We start from the raw sequence: 19,263 nt of genomic DNA, 5'->3' as shown, positions 1-19,263 counted from the left end.
TTGGGTTTGCCCGAGTCCCTTGAATTGCCTGACTATTATCTCACTTTTTTTCTGGGGTAATGAGGATGGGTCAGTCTAGACTGTGAAAAAAATGCTGTCGGAGGTCCTCCCCGAGCTCAGGCCTGATTCACATGCGCACGATTGATCAGATTTGCCCAGCCAAGCAGCACGCTGCTGTCCAAAGCTGTTCCATTCAACACTGACATCGCAATTCAATTACAAAAATGAGAGTGTGACAGTTTTACAGACATGCATTGTATGCCCAGTTAAAAAGCAATGAAAACTGATTTTCCACTTTCTTGCCATAAGCTGTAACAAATTACCAGCTGTCTCATATGCCTACTGACCCCCGAAGGCAAATACTTTAGTAATCAACACTAATGGAAGGCAACAGCAAATGTCCTTCCACCAGTTGAATCTGCTCAATAAACTGAGCACTGCGCCGGCCCCTTCTCCTCTCCCCAGACATTTAATATCCCCTGTCTGTCCATATTGGTGTCTTGCAAAGGAAAAATGATACTCCACTCACTGAAACACTCCGATAAGACCATGATACACTTACTGTATTCCAGCACTTTTTTTACACTGAGATACCAGTCAAAATGATGTATCACAAACTGTAATGGGAACATTTCTGGATTTGTGTGCTATGTGCCTACATGGCTGTAACAGGACAGCTTTGTAGGCCCAGGTGTTATTGGCAGGACAGAGACTCAGAGACAAGGAAAGCTGCAGTTAAGCGCTCACGCACACTTTTAGTAAACAAACAAAAATACAAAATACAAAACAAAAAGCACATGGGCCAAAATAAAGGTTTAAACAAACACAAAATCTGTTCAGGCTGGGCAGAGCCTTCAAAAATACAAACAAACCACATTCACACACACACATGTTCGCATTCCTATATTTGTGGGGAGTTCTTATTGACTCTCACTATATTTTTATTTACTATTTCTAACTCCAGTCAGACAAAACTCCACACAGGGCACTTTTTTTTTTTTTTTTGTAAGGCATACTTAGTTCTTAAAACGTGTTTTACAACGTCGTTTTTTCAGGAGTTACTGTCTTTGTGGGGACATTTTCTCAAATTCTGTCCGCATGCACACACACACAATCCCTTCCCCAAACAAAGGCTTTTATCCTCCTTATATCCCATGTGGCTGGAACCTAATTAATAATCAATTATTCAATAAAGGCTCCAGCCACATTTTCACATGATTTTGGCAGAGATAGTAATTAACCCCATCCCTGGCAACCACCACCAAAACACCACAATCCACTATTTACAGGCAGAGCCCTGCCCTGCCATAATGGCAAAGATAAATATGGATTAAATAACCACACACTGTACAAACACTACAGGTGATGTCTATATTTGACAGTGGTTCATTATTTAGGAAAAATGTAAACATTTAAAGGCTGGTTCATACTTCGATCATGTGACCGTCGATGAGGGGGATTTCCAGTCTCTCTATTCATGTCCAATAATGATCACAAGACTGTAGGAACCAGCCTTAGTGCTTGGAAAATGTTTAGTTAGCATCCTTATTTTAAACAATCTTCTCTTTTGCACAAGCCCACACTTTTCTTATTTGAGAAACGTGTCTTTTTGTGCTGTCAGACAGCAGAGGTTGAGCGGGCCTTTCACCGGAGACAGAGAGACCCCCTGAACCACAGGGCTGAGCACCTGGTCTTGTTCCCAGCTGGCAGCCAGTCGCTGATCTGCTCATTACTGAACGCCTGAATAAACCCTTTTGACCAGTACAGCCACACAGCACAGACCAGTTACCTCCAATCCCAGCCTGTTCAAAGATGCTAACTATACAGCACTGTGGCTAATTGGATGAGAGTAGGTAACTTGGAATTTAATCCAAAACTAACAACAAAACAAAATTAGGGCACTTTCACGTGCCAGTGATTCGAACCGTGGTTCACTTGTAGAAAAACACATTTTTTTCAGGTTTCCTATGGTTTGTTTCACACTAGACCTGGTGTGAATTATAATTAGAATTGCAATTACAGTTACAATTATACAGCAGTAATTGCAATTCTAATTATAAATACACTAAAAAGTCATTATATATATATATATATATATATATATTGTAAACGAGCCTTGCGGCTCAGGTTCGTTTCGCCCTTTAAATATGGAACCAGACACAGATATGGAGGTTTTGAAAACGCGGATGCGCTATTTCTTTAATAACTAAAATAAATAAACAAAACGAAAATCTAGCTCTTACGAGCAGTAACTGAAACACACTGGAACATACACTAATAAGCCAGACAGCTAAGCTGTTTACTGGACGAAACAAAACAGTTTCACACAACGCTCAAAAAGACTTTCACTACCTTTTCTGTTACATCGGTACACACACTTCAGCAGCCCAGAATAGACTGGCTGCTTTCTTTAAATAACCTGCACCTGGTTCTAATTTACAATGATAGCCAGGTGCAGGGGATAATTACTAATACAACAATTAACAAAACGATTAAACAATTAAACACAATAACATAATTACGGCTTTTCAGCCTGTGATCTGTGTAGTCCTTTTCTCCCCAGGACTACACTTTCTCACTATATATATATATATATATATATATATATATATATATATATATATATATATATATATATATATATATATATATATAGCTATACACATTAGCATGTTTGTTCAACCAAGCAGTAATCACAGGTGCACATACAGAAACATACTATATATAACGTTCTTTTCAAACAAATGGGGTCACTAAAAGTAAAACACAACATGGAACTGTGAATGATTAAACTTGGAAAGGAGTGTAATTGATCAATTATAAGGTAATTACAGTGACAAATACAATTACATCGGTGTGCCAGGGTTCAAATACAATTACATTGTAATTGCAATGAATCACAAATTACACGATTACAATGTAAATGACGCCAGGTCTGTTTCACCAGAAAAATTCAAGCGAACTTGAGTTTCTTTTCAAATGAATTCAGCTGCAGCTTCATACAGATTAGCGTTCTATTGGTTTCGCATTGCACTTTTCCAAACGCACTCTGCTCTATTGCTGATCACTAGAGCGGAAGTTGTCTCTGGAAAAATTGAGAATAATTTACGTGCTGTGCTGTTGTTCATGTTCATGTTCTTTTGGTTTATTTAATCATAGCTGAAGAAACGGAACATGCCTAAAGAGCGTCTAGTATTTGTTGGAAAAACACTATTCTGTTCTGGAGCATCGCAAATTCAATACTAATGTCTGTACAGCTGGTTCTTGACCACCTGGAAATTGGTTACTTATTCCCGGTTCCTTATTTGCGATGTAGTTGACAAAGCAGCGCGTCCTTTTTCAGTGTGTTTTAACTCACTTACACATCTTGCTCAATTAATATATTGCCACTATTTAAAAAATAATCGCTCCTTTAAAAAACAAAAAAAAAGAAAATATTAATAACAAATCTGTATCAGCAGCATAGCGGTACCCTATATTACCCGCTTGTTTCGCCCCATTTAACCCACCTTAGACGCCTTGCTCACTAAATATCGAGGTATCCCTAGATAGGGTATAACCCCCTCTTTGCAAAAACACTAAAGATTTTAGTGAGCAAGCCGTACCCCACGATCAGCAGCACCCCAAAGTGTAGCCCATTATAACCTATGCAGAACACATGGAGGCACGTCATTGGATGACCCATTTACCCCCCTTAGACGGCTTGCTCACTAAAACTGTTAGTGTTTTTGCAAAGAGGGGGTTATAACCTATCTATTGATACCTCGATATTTAGTGAGCAAGCCGTCTAAGGGGGGTAAATGGGTCATCCAAAGACATGCCCCCATGCGTTCTGTATTGGTTATAATGGGCTACACTTTGGGGTGCTGCTGCTCGTGGGGTACGGCTTGCACACTAAAATTGTTAGTGTTTTTGCAAAGAGGAGACGATAACCTATCTAGGGATACCTCGCGATTATTTTTTAAATAGTAGCAATATATTAATTGAGCAAGATGTGTAAGTGAGTTCAAACACAGAAAAAGAACACGCTGCTTTGTCAACTACATCACAGTTAAGGAACCGGGAATAAGTAACCAACTTCCAGGTGGTTGTGACATTATGGTTTTATTTTCTTGTCAGGCTCTGACAAACACTGTTTATTGCAGAGAGATATGTTGGTGACTTCGTACGACAGTGCTGTCCATCAGCTAAAACACTGCCTAACACCAACAATCTTAATCGTAAATATTTGACAGAAAATGGTGATGCTTTAGTTGGTAAACTTATGGAACGCATTGATGGAAATGTCCAGTGTGATTTTTGACGTGTCTCCCAGTGGCTTGCACAGCCCAGTTCTGTCAATTTTCTTTTCTTTTTATGATTTCAAGGCGAATGAACCTAGCTTGTTTTGTGCTGATGTCAAGTTTATACCTTCTGTAGATCATATGTCCGTCAGCACAGCGATTGCCCAAACGTTTGCAAAGTAGCAGCTAACTTGGGATGTGGCTTCGACTTGCACAGATTCTACTTCAACATTCAGGTAGTGAAATGGAAACACCTGGGTAAATGAGGGACACCAAGTATATTGAAAGCAAGAGCTTCCAATCCACACAGGTGTTGCTCATGCGTTAATTAAGCAAATAACATCCCAGCATGCTTAGGGTCATGTATAAAAATGCTGGACAGGACTGGTTGCCTATAATTATGGCTAGCATGGCTGCAAGAGGAGAACTCAGTGACTTTGAAAGAGTGGTGATTGTTGGGCCGCGTTTGGCAGGAGCTTCAATGACCAAGACAGCCCAACTTGCTGATGTTTCATGAGCAACGGTGTCTAAGGTGATGTCGGCATGGAAAGACATCATCAGCAAAGGGCAACAGTGAGCGGATAACTCCACAGAGCGGGATACCATAGTGGCCCAACACCTTATTAAGTGACTTTTCATTGGTGTTTCCATTTTTTTGTTCACTACCTGAACGTGCCAGGGACATTAAACTTAATCAGAAACCAGAACTGCTATGCATCACATTCCACGTGTAAAGTATGCATACTGAGATTTTCCCCCCCCCAATTTTTACCGATGTTTCACTTAAAAACTATTTATTACCGATTTTATCCCTATTTTAATATATGTAAAATAAACTCAGAAAAATCCCAGAAAATTTTTTTAAAGATAAAAACCGAAAATGCTGAACACTAGGCACAGTACAATAGCATAGGAGCAAGTTAGAATATAGAAATATTAAATAAATAAAAAGTTGACACAATGCAACTGAATGGTTATTGAGGTGAGATAGAGCAGTCGGGTGTGTGCCCTATTACTGCACATGACAGCCAGAGATTGGGTCTCTCTGTCGCTCCAGCTCTAGCTTTAGCTCTCGCTCTTGCTCTATTAAAAGCTTTCTCCCAAAATTACTCTTTGAGAAGGCTGGAACAAAAGGACCTACAACTTTAAGGGCCATGTTGTTGTGCTCTTGCCAAGCTTGCAGATGTGCAGGGGCCGCTGAGGGACAGAGAGAGAAAGAGAGGGAAGAGAGGCGGTATGAGGCCTGCCAGCCTGTCGCTCAGGATTAGTGCTGCTATGTTACCTGCGCCACATCCCAGTGGTGCCCAGACTGCTCCAGATCGGTTGGGTAGAGCAGGACAGGTGAGACCTGCATCCGGCTGGTGTGAGCATCCTCACTGCCTCTCTGAAGCAGGGCCAGCTCATCCCCGGAGAAACATGACAATACTGAGAGAGGGGAGCAAGATACGTGGAAGGGTGGGAGAGAAATAGAGAGAGAGTTTTAAATCAATTGTGTACCTGCAGTTTGTACAGACTTTGTCAAACTTTCATAACACAACTCTGTACAATATATTCACTGTGTTCAGGAGCAAACTGACTGCCTCAGTACAGCAGTAAAAGCACCCCGGATAAAAGGAAAATTTGCTTCCAAATCGGTTTTTAAAACACTCGATGCTAAAGTTAACTGCCAATGAATTACTTATAATTGCCTTTACTTCTTAAAGGCAATTACAAGTATGAGTATCAGCACATCCCTATAGGCCCTGAAATCGATGGGAAACAGCCATCTGAAATAACTTAAGGATGTATCTGACTGAAATGATGACACATTAATAAAGATATATTGTATTATTAATGATCTTTTTTTTGCTATATGTTATATAAAAAATATATATATATATATTTAGTACTGTATAAAGTGGCGTGTAAGATACAAGTTTATTTTCACCCCACTCAAGATCAGGGTGGGCAGATAAGAAAGGAACCAAAGGGGGCTCCCGAGTGGCGAGTGGCGCATCCGGTAAAGGTGCTCCGCGTGGAGTGCAGGATACGCTCTATAGTCTGGACGTCGCGAGTTCGAGTCCAGGTTATTCCACAGCCGACCGTGGATGGGAGCTCCCAGGGAGCAGCGCACAATTGGCCGAGCGTCGCCCGGGGGGAGGGATGGTTAGGTCGGCCAGGGTGTCCTCAGCTCACCGCGCACCAGCGACCCCTGTAGTCTGGCTGGGCGCCTATGGGCTTGCCTGTAAGCTGCCCGAGAGCTGCGTTGTCCTCTGACACTGTAGCTCTTGGGTGGCTGCACGGTGAGTCCGCAGTGCGAAAAAAAGCGGTCGGCTGACGGCACACGCTTCGGAGGACAGTGTGTGTTCGTCTTCCCCCTCCCGAGTCAACGCAGGGGTGGTAGCGGTGAGCTCAGCTTAAAAAAATTAATTGGCCATTCTAAATTGGGAGAAAATAATAAAAATAATTGGCAACGACTAAATTTCTAAAAAAAAGAAAAAAAGAAAAAAAAAGAAAGGAGCCAAAAACAGGAACCCCAAGGCAATACTAGACGTTGGCTTTGTAAAAGCAGGGAGAGAGTTAAGAGTCATAGCGAGGAGTGTCGTACCTGTGAGAGAGGAAAAGAGGAGTCACAGCAGTCTCCTGAACACAGCCTGTCCAGCCAGAGAAGGAAGACCTGTAGAGTACAAACAGTAGGACTCAGGATTGCGGCCGTGCAGATGCCCACCTCCGAAGCTACACAACATACCGTGGTGTCCCTTCTACAACAATAGGAAAAATAGTTTAATAAGCATAACGTCTCACAAGACAACTGGCATCCCAAATGGTAGCCATTTACAGCCAATACAGAATGACTGGATGGGATTATACAGACCCCTGCAGCTAAGAGCAGACAATAAGCACTAAATCTACTTATTCAGAAGGATCTCATTCTCTTGTACCTTTTTCTAGACAGAAAAAGTGCTCAGTACATTTTTAATTTATTATTATGAAAAAGAGTTACCATAACGTGTGCATCTGTTTATATATCACAATGTGAGACCTGCAAGTGAGTATCTCCCCTTGCTAGGCAATAACAAGAGTCGTAGCTGTAAAAAGACACCAGTAATAACTAATATGCAAAATACCAGCTTCCAGCGCTGCTACAACTGCTGCAGGGATTTTAAGTACCAAAAATATATTTATTTTCATGAAAGAGAAACACAAGAATAGAACCTGAGCTGCCTAGATTTTAAAGAAATTCAAAAGTGTAAAACACTTCAAACATTCAGATGATATGCAGTAATCTTGATTTTTACATTTTTGTTATTCAAAACTATGATATTGGCAATTAATTACATTTAGACCTTGTGACAGGGTAGAATAGAGCCCTGCACATAAATATGGGGCAGGGCTAAGCTCTGCTTATTGATGTGTTATTTTGGGATGTATTGTGGCGATTGTATTATTATTTAAAAAGAAACGTGTTGTTTAGCTTGTGTGTTGGTAGGTGTACAGAGAGGAGGTACGTGGGAGAGAGACAGGAGGAAAAGAAAGTAAAAATGAAACTCAAAGAAAGCAATTGCTACTCGTGCTGGCACGGTATTTGCTTGGTGTCAGTGTTCAAGATTTGTTTTTACTTTCTTTTCCTCCTGTCTCTGTAGGGGTGGTAACCTCACCCGGAGGTTCAGGGAAAGGGTTCAGTAGGGTCTCAGAACAAGAACATCACAAGCAGAGCCACAGTGTAATGGCTACAGTGCAGTGTAAGGACGACAGTGTTAAATACAGTACAAACAGATACCCATACCATACCAATTTCTTCATGTACAAGCATCCCAGGGCATTGTATTTTATTTTAAGCGCTCTAAACTGCACGCAAGTAAAAGGCCAAAAACAAAAAAAAAATATCTACTCAGCACAACTTATTTCAGCGTTATTGTAAACTTATATATATTCTGCAACTATGGGTCCCTGAAATGCAGGATATTGTGTACATCTCCACAGGAATTTCCTAGTACTGCAGTCTCTCCGAGATAAATCTGTTAAGGATCTGTGGTGAATGCCAATTCCACAGACTGGTGCTATCAAAACCCAGGAACCAATGCAACCTAACACCATCTGACTGAATCAGTCAATTGTAATTGGCTAACACATTTATGCTTCAGCGCACTGCCTCGTTTGTTCTCAGCGTCTCTATTGACTGCTTTATAGCTAACGCATATAACTGTGTTTTTCCAAGCACTTTCAACCATGCACTGACGACACTGCTTTCAAGGGGAGTCAGCCAATAAGGCTCAAGAGAACACACATTCTGACATCGTTGTCGTTGTTATGCTCTTTTTTGTTTTGCGTTCTTGAAAGTGCTTGGAGAGACGTAATTCTTCCTGCTGAAAAAATGGACCAGCATTGAATCTTTTAAAAACAGTAAAGTTAACAAAAGCTACCAAAAGTTAATAGTAGAGTTCTTTAAACAATTGTAAGACAAAAAATAAGTAATGTGTATTGGTTAAGCTGTTTCAAAATGTGTGTCTATAGTTTTAAGTTACATGTTTGCATTTTGACAGTTAAGCTTGAAAGAGAAATGTGAGCAAGACGTAACATTACTAAACATTATTATTTTTTATGTATTTCTTAGCAGACACCCTTATCAAGGGCCACTAACAATTGTTACAAGATATCACATTATTTTTACATACAATTACCCATTTATACAGTTGGTTTTTACTGGAGCAATCTAGGTAAAGTAACTTGCTCAAGGGTACAGCAGTAGTGTCCCCACAACCTTCTGGTCAAGAGTCCAGAGCCCTAACCACTACTCCACACTGCTGCCCCGTCTGCAGTATACCTTTGTACACCTCCTCATACCGTGTACTCTCCCACTGAACCCTATTGCGAATCAACAGCCAAATACAGAAGCCTCACGCAATTTTTTCAAAGCAAAAGGAATTAGTTATAAGAAGCCGCCTCAAAAGAACAGCTAACCGTTGTTTCTGTTGGGATTGGCAAAGTTTAGCAGCGGTTGTTTGGTAATGGAGCATAAAATATCACATAGCGGGTTGAACTGCCTAGTACTGCAAGTCTGGACAGTTTATATGTACATTCCATGATCAGTTATTCTTGAGGTAGCAATACACCTCCTACAGGAGTACAGAAGTTATCGAGGAAGTTAAGTGCAATTACCTGTCCGGAGTGCTTTAAAAAAATGGTTGATAAGCGTACGTTGCTATAGGTATCGAGAATAATAATAATAAAAAGTTTAAAAAATTACTATAACTGCATTTGCATGGAGGCAGATGTTGGAACACGAGTGCTGCATCTTTACTACAGCTGTGCCGACTGTTTTATATTTTTGTATAAACTTTGTATATATTTTGCCCCCTAAACTACTTTGATAAAAGACAAAGCTTCAAGCTGAGAGACACCAAGGACTTGATTGCGATGTACTTTTCCTTTGTTGACTCTGCACAGGCCATGTCTGATCGAAGGTATGAACTGAGGAATTTATCCAACTTTCACTTTTAAATTATCGAATGAATCCCTGACTTTGTTCCAATAAGCCCATGGCGCTTTGGTATATTTCGTGTTTGTTTGAGTCGGACACAGGTTCTCAGGCACAGTAAAGGTGCACAGTCAGCAGCCCATATCATATTTGTTCACATCATGGTTGTTAAACAGCAACAATTATAAATATGTGAAGTCAGAATCTTCACTTTACCCGACTTGATCTCTCCAAATAACTTTTATAGAGGAGCATAAAATATATATATATAAATAAATTAAGAATAAATAGAAGGCTGTCAATTCATGATCCTATCAGGGACACATTGGAGGCAGAAACCGATAAGATACGGGAAAGGTAAACCCAATACAGAGAGGCAGTCTCTGGTACAGGAACAAGAAAAGACAGAGTTTTACATACTGGTTTTACGCTGAAGGTGGAAATACTGCAATAATTCATAACTGAGGAGTAAAAGCCCCATGGGCATTTTAAAGCAACACGCCTGGTGAACACATGCAGTTCACTTTATCTCGTTTACTAGATAACTTTCCTGCCGAGTTGAAGACAATAAGATTGCTGTATTGGAGTTCTCTATAAAATTTCCATTCGGGTATCAGCAATAAACTGACTGTGTATAGTTGTTTCCAAACATAGGCCTTGTTGAGAGACAACTGGAAGAGAAACACTGCCATCTAGCGTCAATTGTGGCTTTAGCTTTGACAACAGTACACAAAGCACTATGTCTGAGGTATGTGACTGTACATTTGAGAATGTAAGTAAAATAAGCAAATGCAGGTGATCCTGTGTCTTGCAGTTGAACATACATTAAATTAAATGTACTGAATAATAACACATATAGGTGCATGTGCTGATGCCTGGGCATTTTCAGTTACTCCATTGGGTTCTTATAAGACACAGTCATTAAACAAGATACCTAACCAATGCTGTATTTGTAAATAAAATAATAGTACCTCCATGTAAGGGCAATCTTAGTATTCAACAAACTTTTTTCAAAAATAATAAATACAAAGTAGACAGAAGTTAACTGACTGTCAGGCTGAGCAACACTACATACAGGAGGGGGTTTCAGAGCGCTAACCTATAACCTTCAGAATCACTACCTACAATTAGGTTAAACTGACAAGAAAATATTTACAATGTTCTAATTATTATGGTAATCGCTGTACAGTTTATGATGTAAAATACTATGTAAAATGGAATCAGCTAGGCAAAGCTTTGCACAGTACACAGCACAGGAGGGTTAGAATAATGACTAACTTGACATAGCCGACGTAAAAATAGTCCAATACTGCAAGTTGACTAGTCACCACTTTAAAAACAATATTAATAAATCAGTATTCGATTATGTCTGGTGCTAGATTTGTGAATATACCGTTTCATAACACTGCTGTTCGTGTTCGATTGCAACTGTGACTGCACTTCCATCTACCTGAAACCACATGCGATCACATGACCAGTCGACTACAAGACTGTCACTTAACTAGTCCTCTGCACAGCAGTCCAGTAGCTACAGTACTGAGTGGGTTCTACCTCCCTGTACCTCACCTCCCTCCCACCCCCACAATCTGATAAGAAAGCACACTTGCATGTCTAGGCAGGGTACAGGGCCAGTCAACACTGACAGTTTTGTTATTGTAACTGAGAAGGGGAAAAAAGTTAAAAAAAAAAAAAATGTTTGCAAGGCCACCTGGCTGGCACGTGTCCAGCGATTGTGCTGAGGGAGAGTTGACACACAGGTTTTCCACGTAGCTCAGAGCCTTGTTCTGTAACGAGATACTTTCCTGCGTCACGCTGCACAATTCTCTTTTTCTGTGTACAGGAGAGCTATAAACAGCGCCAGAGGCTGCCCGTCTGCAGTCCCGGTGCCTACGTCGATGGGCAGCAGAATAAATGTGAAGCCTGTTCTTCACTCTCTGAATGTCATTCGTCCGCTGTGACATCATCAGCTGTCGTGGTAGCCTTGTCTCTTAAAGGTCGAACTGATATCAAGTTTTTCACACAGCCACTTTGACTTTGTTAGTCGCCACCTCTCATTGAAACCTTATGTTTGTTTGTTTTTTTGTAAAAGGAAAAGCAAACTGCGTATGTTACAGAACCAAGGTGTCTGAAGGTTGAGTGAGTGTGAGTGAAAATACAGGGACATAAAAAGCCTGAAAAAAGAAATAGAACTGAATAACACATCCTCACAAGCATTAAAATGGATCAAATACATGCACAAAATGCAATGCATGGGGGAGGGGGGGGGGGGGGGGGGTTGTTTCTCTAAAGCACTGTGAAATTTCTCTACAAAGAAAAAACAGTGGAAGGTCATGTAGCCATTGTGGTTCAGTAACTGTGTGTACAGTACCTTGGAGAGGAGAGATTAGGAGATATAATCCACCTGGTGATGTCAGAACACATTACACAACACAACGCAGGGAGGGGGGGGGTCAAAAGCAGTAAAAGCAGAGCACAGTGTAATAAAACATAGTAAAATATAGGTAAGCATTGCAAAGCCCAGAGAGGGGACAGGACAGGTGGGACTGCCATGCAAATTTTACTGTGGTTAACTTTAATAGGGGTAGGGGAGAGAACCCGACATTGAACAATGCAGCACCACAGATCCTATACAACAGGGATCCTCAGCATTTTGACGCAACTACAATATTCTTTTTCCAATGGGTCATTTGATGGTGCACCTGGTTTATACACCTGAGACCATGTTTTTTGTTTACCAGCTAAAGAATATTAGAATGTTAAAAGATTATTTGAACATGAAAAACCCATGTTTGTCCCAGCGCTATCAAGGGCTCAGCGCTAGTGAGCAGAATGTGTAGATGCAAGTGTATTTTCCAGGTCCTATGTGTGTATTGCAGTATCTGATGTGAATGATTCCAATCCGAGTTTGGGTTTCCCTGTATTTTGTGCAGGTCTTGTGTGTTGCAGTGAGCTGGTGATACAGATGTGAGCTCAGGATTGTTCAGTATTTGCCCAGGACTTGTGTCTGAGTTAAAGTTCAGGTTTTGTTGTCCAGGTCCTGTATGTGTGGGTGTTGCAGTTCACTAGTGCCCAGCAGAGCCTGATGTGAACCATCCTGATGCGGGTCGAGGTTACCCTGTATCTACCCATCCGATGTGAACGATCCTGAAGAGCGCACTGGCCAGGCTGCAGTGACTCAGGCAGGACAGCAGGTCGGAGGGGAGTGAGGGCAGGAAGTACACCAGCTGGACCAGATGCTGCTGAGACTGGAGGGAGTAGGACAACACTGCCATCTTCTGGATCTGCACAGACATTGCATGACAGCATTAAAAACAGCACTGCGCTGCACAGCACAGCACAGCACTCCCTCGTCCTGTATTAGATAAACTTGACCTAACTCCACAGTACATGCATGTAAAAATGTAAGAGTAACAGATATACGTACCCAGGTTCTAATATTTTAAACCAAGAAGATCCTTTCCAAGTCAAAGATGTAAACAAGCGGAACCTCTTTGCCATTGAATTTCAAAGTGTGACAAAGACTGCACAGCAATAGTTGAAGTCAGACTCAGAGCAGAAGCAGTACACAAAAGTCATCCACTTTAAGGCTTTTTAAGAAGATTTGAAATTATTTGCACTTTTTTCTCTACCCTTTCATGGATGACATTTTAAAAATAGCTGGGAAAAAAGTAGTTTGGACGCACAATAAATATATTTTTCACAGAATTAACCCCCCCCCCCTACAATTATTTCCCATTGCTTTATGTGGGGGGGAAATGGCATCCTCATGAGGTCAACATGCATGATAAGGTTAAACTTTTATTCTCACTCCCGCTGCCTTTACCTGTATTAATCCTGCTTGGGGACAACCCTAAGAATGATATAACCCCCCCCCCAAAAAAAAAACGTACCAGTCTTTACAGGTTTAAATGCCATGGTATTTAATTTATATCTGCCACCATGTGTTGTATGTCCTCATAAACACTATTACTATGAAGTGTGGTTCTTTTTAAACAAAGCTAATAACAGCGTTCAGCTGAAACAGAACTGTTCCCTTGGGCACCATGCTGAGTTTCAATAAACAGTTTTATGTTGGCATCAAGAAAAAAACCAGGATCGCTTCCTTTAAATAATAAAGAGAAAAAAAAGCACCAGAACAGCATAAACTAGGCAAAGTTAAAACACAAAAGCGCTTTCCTTAGCCCGGTTTCTTCAGACCAATCTGTAGCGATCAGAGATAGACACAAATTAACTGCTTACGCACATGTTGATGTCATTCCGCAGCAGACAAAAGGTGTCTTGTATGGATGAAAGACAGTATCTAAAGCTCTATATCACACAACTTTGGCTTTCCTCCCTTTCAGGGCAAGTATTCCACTTGAAAACAACATCAGAAGGTTTATAAAAAGAGGACATCTGAGGCTGAGGGTTGGTTTGGTCTCACTTGTGGGTTGAAGTTTTTATCTAGGCCATGCAATCAATTACTCGCAGTATACGTAAACAGGATGAATTTAGTAAAAAACCCAGATCTAAATGAATTAAACTAGAAATGGGAGTTTTAGCAAAAACAAAAACAAAGCCTCCCCAAGGGCAAAATCAAAGGCTGAATGTGACATCAAAATCATTGATGTGTCCAGAAGCTGAAAACAATGTGGCAGTGAAATGGTTAATTTTTACTGTACACCACCTGTAATGGCAATTTATTGACAGAATCATAGAATGCAGCTGTGTACCAACTATAAAGACCCCATGTCCAAGCATCTGTTCTGTATCATTGATACAGCCAGGGCTTAAAGCAACTGAATAATTTACTGAATAACACTGGTAATAGAACTTAAGTAAGAAAATCAAAGAATACAGCTGTGTACCAAACATTAAGGGCTGGTTTCACTAATCTTGGACTACCTAATGTTATTTTAGATAAGGTAGTCCAAGACTAGTGCTAATCGGTGTCAGTGAAACCAGTCTTATGACAGTATACTCAAAGTGTACTGTCTCTATGCAGCTGAAAACTTAAGTCACATGACCTCAATATGGCAGCCATATTAGGTCAGAGGTCAATGTCAAGTCGGCAACAAATTCAACATGGAGGATTTCTATAACCCTGCAAATATGAAGTCGCTACGTCAAATGTTTTCTGAGATATGCGGCTTTATAAAGGCTCGGTTTTTCTTTTATGATCCATATCTTTTTATTTAAATCAAAAGAATCACAGAATACATCTGTGTACCGAGCTTGAAGTCAGTATCTCAAAGCGTTATGTCTAAGCCATATCTATGCGTGAGAACCAACTCCTTTACAAGATACATCTGGCTTGCTGCACATCAGGAACTGACACTTGAATAGAATCGTCCCACTCTCGCTGGTGCAGCCCAGTCTCCCATCAGGGAGCAGGCTCTGAACTTTGAGAGAGCCGGATACATGCAAGGAAAAAGAACTGAAAACAAAGATGGGCAAAGATCGCCATCTAGTGGAAACTTGCATAAACTACTTTAAGGTCTTAAAAATCAACCACTATTTATAGAAGAGATCACGGGCGCTAGACACAGAAGCACTTGCTTTAATGTTTTCAGCAAGACTTTTTAAATTATTTATAGACATTATCCTTTCTTTAAATGTATATAGATTGTAGTCAATAAGAAGGTGATAACTAGGACTTCTGTATGACCAAGATTCTATTGCAGATATTAATATTATACTATCAACAAAGTGGATGATTCAATCAAGATTTCTAGAGGCGTGGCACATACACGTTTTGAAAGTGTTGTTTAATAGCATCAGTGGAATGTAGGGTTTCGAAAGAGACACATGTTACATCAAATCATTTAAAAATAAATAAGTAATATATATATATATATATATATATATATATATATATATATATATATATATATATATATATATATATATATATATATTAGGGCTGTCAAGCGATTAAAAAAATAATCGCGATTAATCTGGCGATTAAAAAAAAATCTTAGTTAATCTTGGTTTTAATTGCATATTTAATTGATGCAATTATCGCATCCACCTAATTTGTTTTATTATTATTATTATTATTATTATTATTATTATTATTATTATTATTATTATTATTATTATTATTATTATTATTAAATGATAATAAAATGATCGTCAAAGCACAAATGTAATGTAGCGACCTGGGGCCTGTGGTGGGAGCACCATCGCCATAGAGACTGTGTGTGTTGTCTGTCCTAGTTCATCAGTTTACAGGTGCAGGTGTTGTAAGGGAATGGGGCCACGCCAGGGCACAGCAGGAACGACAGCGGACAGCTGATTGGGTAGAGAGTGGAGGGTGGACCCCACCTGGTTGGCATATAAAAGGAGGGTGGATTCACGTGACAGTTGGGGAGTCTAACGTTAGGAATACCTGGAAAGACGGGGGAACGGTATGTGTGTTTCTGAGGTATAAGAGGGATAGTCTAATCATGCCGGGTTGCGGGACGCAGGGTGGTGGAGAGTAGAGTCAGAAAGGAGGGCAGGACAGTGCATGGGGAGATAGCTTAAAGGTGGGTTTTTTATTTTTGGCGTGGTCTCTGCCTAGAGACGTTGTGTTATTTTTATCCACTTGAACACAACTGGATAAAACCAAATACTTAGTGAAAAGGGAGTTGTCATAATAGTTGTGACAGTGAAGGTGCAACTCTGAGGAACGTGAATGTAGGGCATCTTAAGCAATTCTCACAACAGGAAGAGGGTAATGATTTATACATTTTGTACTCTGTGTTTGCTATGTGATAATAATAAAAAAAAAAACAGCAGCATTTAATTCACCCACTCTGCAGTTTACCTGTAAGTATGTGTTATACCTCTTGTGAGGATATGCAGGCTACTTTAGATAACACATACAACTAAAAGGTAATAGCAAAATGTTTAAACTATACTGCAGTTATGTTTATACTGTATAACAACTTAAGTACACTGATAAAAATAATGTTAGAAAGACTGCTTTTATTTTCATTGTTATCAGATGGCCTTCACATGAGGTATTTGAGAAACATGGCCATGACTATTATTGTGCACACCAGGAATAATAGATAGGCAGAGAAGTTTTACCAGTATCTGGTCAGGAATGGAAAAGACTGTCCTTTAAGGCAGACACCAACAAACTTTTTTGAGGTTCTAGAGTCAGGTATGTTGTCATTCAGATGCAGAACACAGTAATGCTCCAACTTTATTTTCCCTTTTATACATTTTAAACTCATTATTCACAGTGTAATAATGACAAAGTAAAAAGTTATTAAAAATTATTGATTTATTTGGCAAGTACTGCAAGACAGTGCTAAAGAATGTCTAATATTGCAATAGAGGACTCCATATGGATATCGGTAACCACATTGGGTTACCCGGTCCTGTTTGTTTCAAATATATTAAGTGTATTCATTATAGTTGCATGAGGCTTTTTAACTGATGGATGAGTTTTTATTTTTGTATAGGTAAACGGCTCACTGATGAGCACATGGATGAAGTGCAGGCTTTTCTCAGGCAGCACTTCTCAGACATTGATGGTCTCCAACCAGTCGGGTGCGTTCCTCCAAGTTTTACTGGATTGTCAATGGGAAGTCCAAAAAAGACCCTTTGTACAAATATTAAATATAAAGAATCAGCACTGGGTCTGTGCATCAAATATAGTGTGCTGGCAGTGCTGACTGTGGCTTGTTTGCTGCTGCAACAGGAACAGCCCTTTGTTTTAATCACTGGGAAAAAAACGCAGCCTTTTTCCAGGACATTAATTTATGTATTTTTAATGGTTGTTTTATAATAAATGTGTACATACTGATTTTATATATATATATATATATATATATATATATATATATATATATATATATATATATATATATATATATATATCATATACACACACACACAGTGGTTTGCAGAAGTATTCACCCCCTATCAATAATGTCAGATTTTGTTGAATTACAAATAATGTATGCAGTTTTTCAAATAAACTTTTTTTTATTCAAAGCTGTAGTGGTTAAACTGAACACTGTTATATGAGGAGGAGGTTAAATGTCAGCAAAACTTGCAAATCAAATGTACAAAATGAAATTTAGTGGTTGCATAAGAATTCAGCCCCTTAAGTCAGTACTTGGTAGAAGCACCTTTTGCAGCAATTACTGCTAGGAGTCTTTTTGGATAGGTCTCTACTAGCTTAGCACAGTAGGATGGTGACATTTTTGCCCATTCTTCGAAGGAAAATTGCTCCAGTTCTGATAAGTATGTTGGGGATTGTTGATGGACTGCAATCTTCAAGTCTCGCCATAAATTTTCGATTGGATTCAAGTCAGGACTTTGACTGGGCCACTCAAGAACATTAATTCTCATCTCTTTAGTGTGTCATTGTCCTGCTGAAATGTAAATTTCCTCCCCAGTTTCAGAGTCTTGGCTGACTCAAACAGGTTTTCCTCAAGGATTCATCTGTACTTTGCACCATCCATTCTCCCCTCTATCCTAACAAGTTTCCCAGTCCCTACTGAGGAGAAGCATTCCCATAACATGATGCTGCCACCACCATTCTTGACAGTTGGGATGGTGTAGACTTGGTGATGTGCAGTTTGGGGCTTGCGCCAATGTAATGCTTGGAATTTAGACCGAAAAGTTCAATTTTTGTCTCGTCTGACCACAAAACCTTTTCCCATGTCTGCAGTATCATCTACATGCTTTGTTGCAAACTCCATACATGCTTTAAGATGAGGCTTTTTGACTAATGGCTTCTTTCTTGCTACCTGTCCATACAGGCCAACTTTGTGTAGGGACCGGCTTATTGTTGATGTGTGAACACTGACTCCCATCTCAGACACAGAACTTTGCAGATCTCTTAAGGTCATTGTTGGCTTCAGAGTGACATCTCGAACCAGTTTCCTGCTTGCCCGGCTGCTCAGTTTGGGAGGGTGACCTGATCTGGTAGTATGATGCATCTACTACTTCTTAATGATGGACTTCACTGTGCTGAGAGGGGATAATCAGCACCTTTTTCTTGTACCGTTCTCCTGCTCTATGCCTCTCTACCACTTTATCCCTGATTTGTTTCAAAAGCTCCTTGGTCTTCATGGCTGCTTTGTTGGATCACTATGTGAGTTGCAGCTTGAAAGTCTTTATATACCTGAGGGAAATGATCTACAAGTTAAACCACTTTGAGTACACACAGGCTGAAACCATTTCACTAATTTTGCGACCTTTCAAACAAATCATTTGCACCGGAGCTGATTTAGGGCTGCAGTAGCAAAGGGGTTGAATACTTATGCAACTGAGATTAATCTGTTTTTCTTTGTAAATCTTACTTATTTATGTTCTATATGCATTTTTTAACTTTATCAATGCGAAGTAGTTTGTGTAGATTCTACATGTAAAGTGTTGTGGAGTACGGTCAGGTGCCAACAAAATGTGAAACCTTTGCAGGGGGGTGCGCGCACACACACACACACTTCTTTACATAAAATGTTTTTTGTTCTGTTTTTATTTTAGGAAATAATTCCACTTGCCAAATGTCTGTGCCTTTGAACGAAATGCTACTTT

The sequence above is a fragment of the Acipenser ruthenus genome, chromosome 4, assembly GCF_902713425.1.
Source record: "Acipenser ruthenus chromosome 4, fAciRut3.2 maternal haplotype, whole genome shotgun sequence".
NCBI lineage: Eukaryota > Metazoa > Chordata > Actinopteri > Acipenseriformes > Acipenseridae > Acipenser > Acipenser ruthenus.
The sequence above is the reverse complement of the archived record's forward strand: the minus strand, read 5'-3'. Positions refer to the sequence as shown.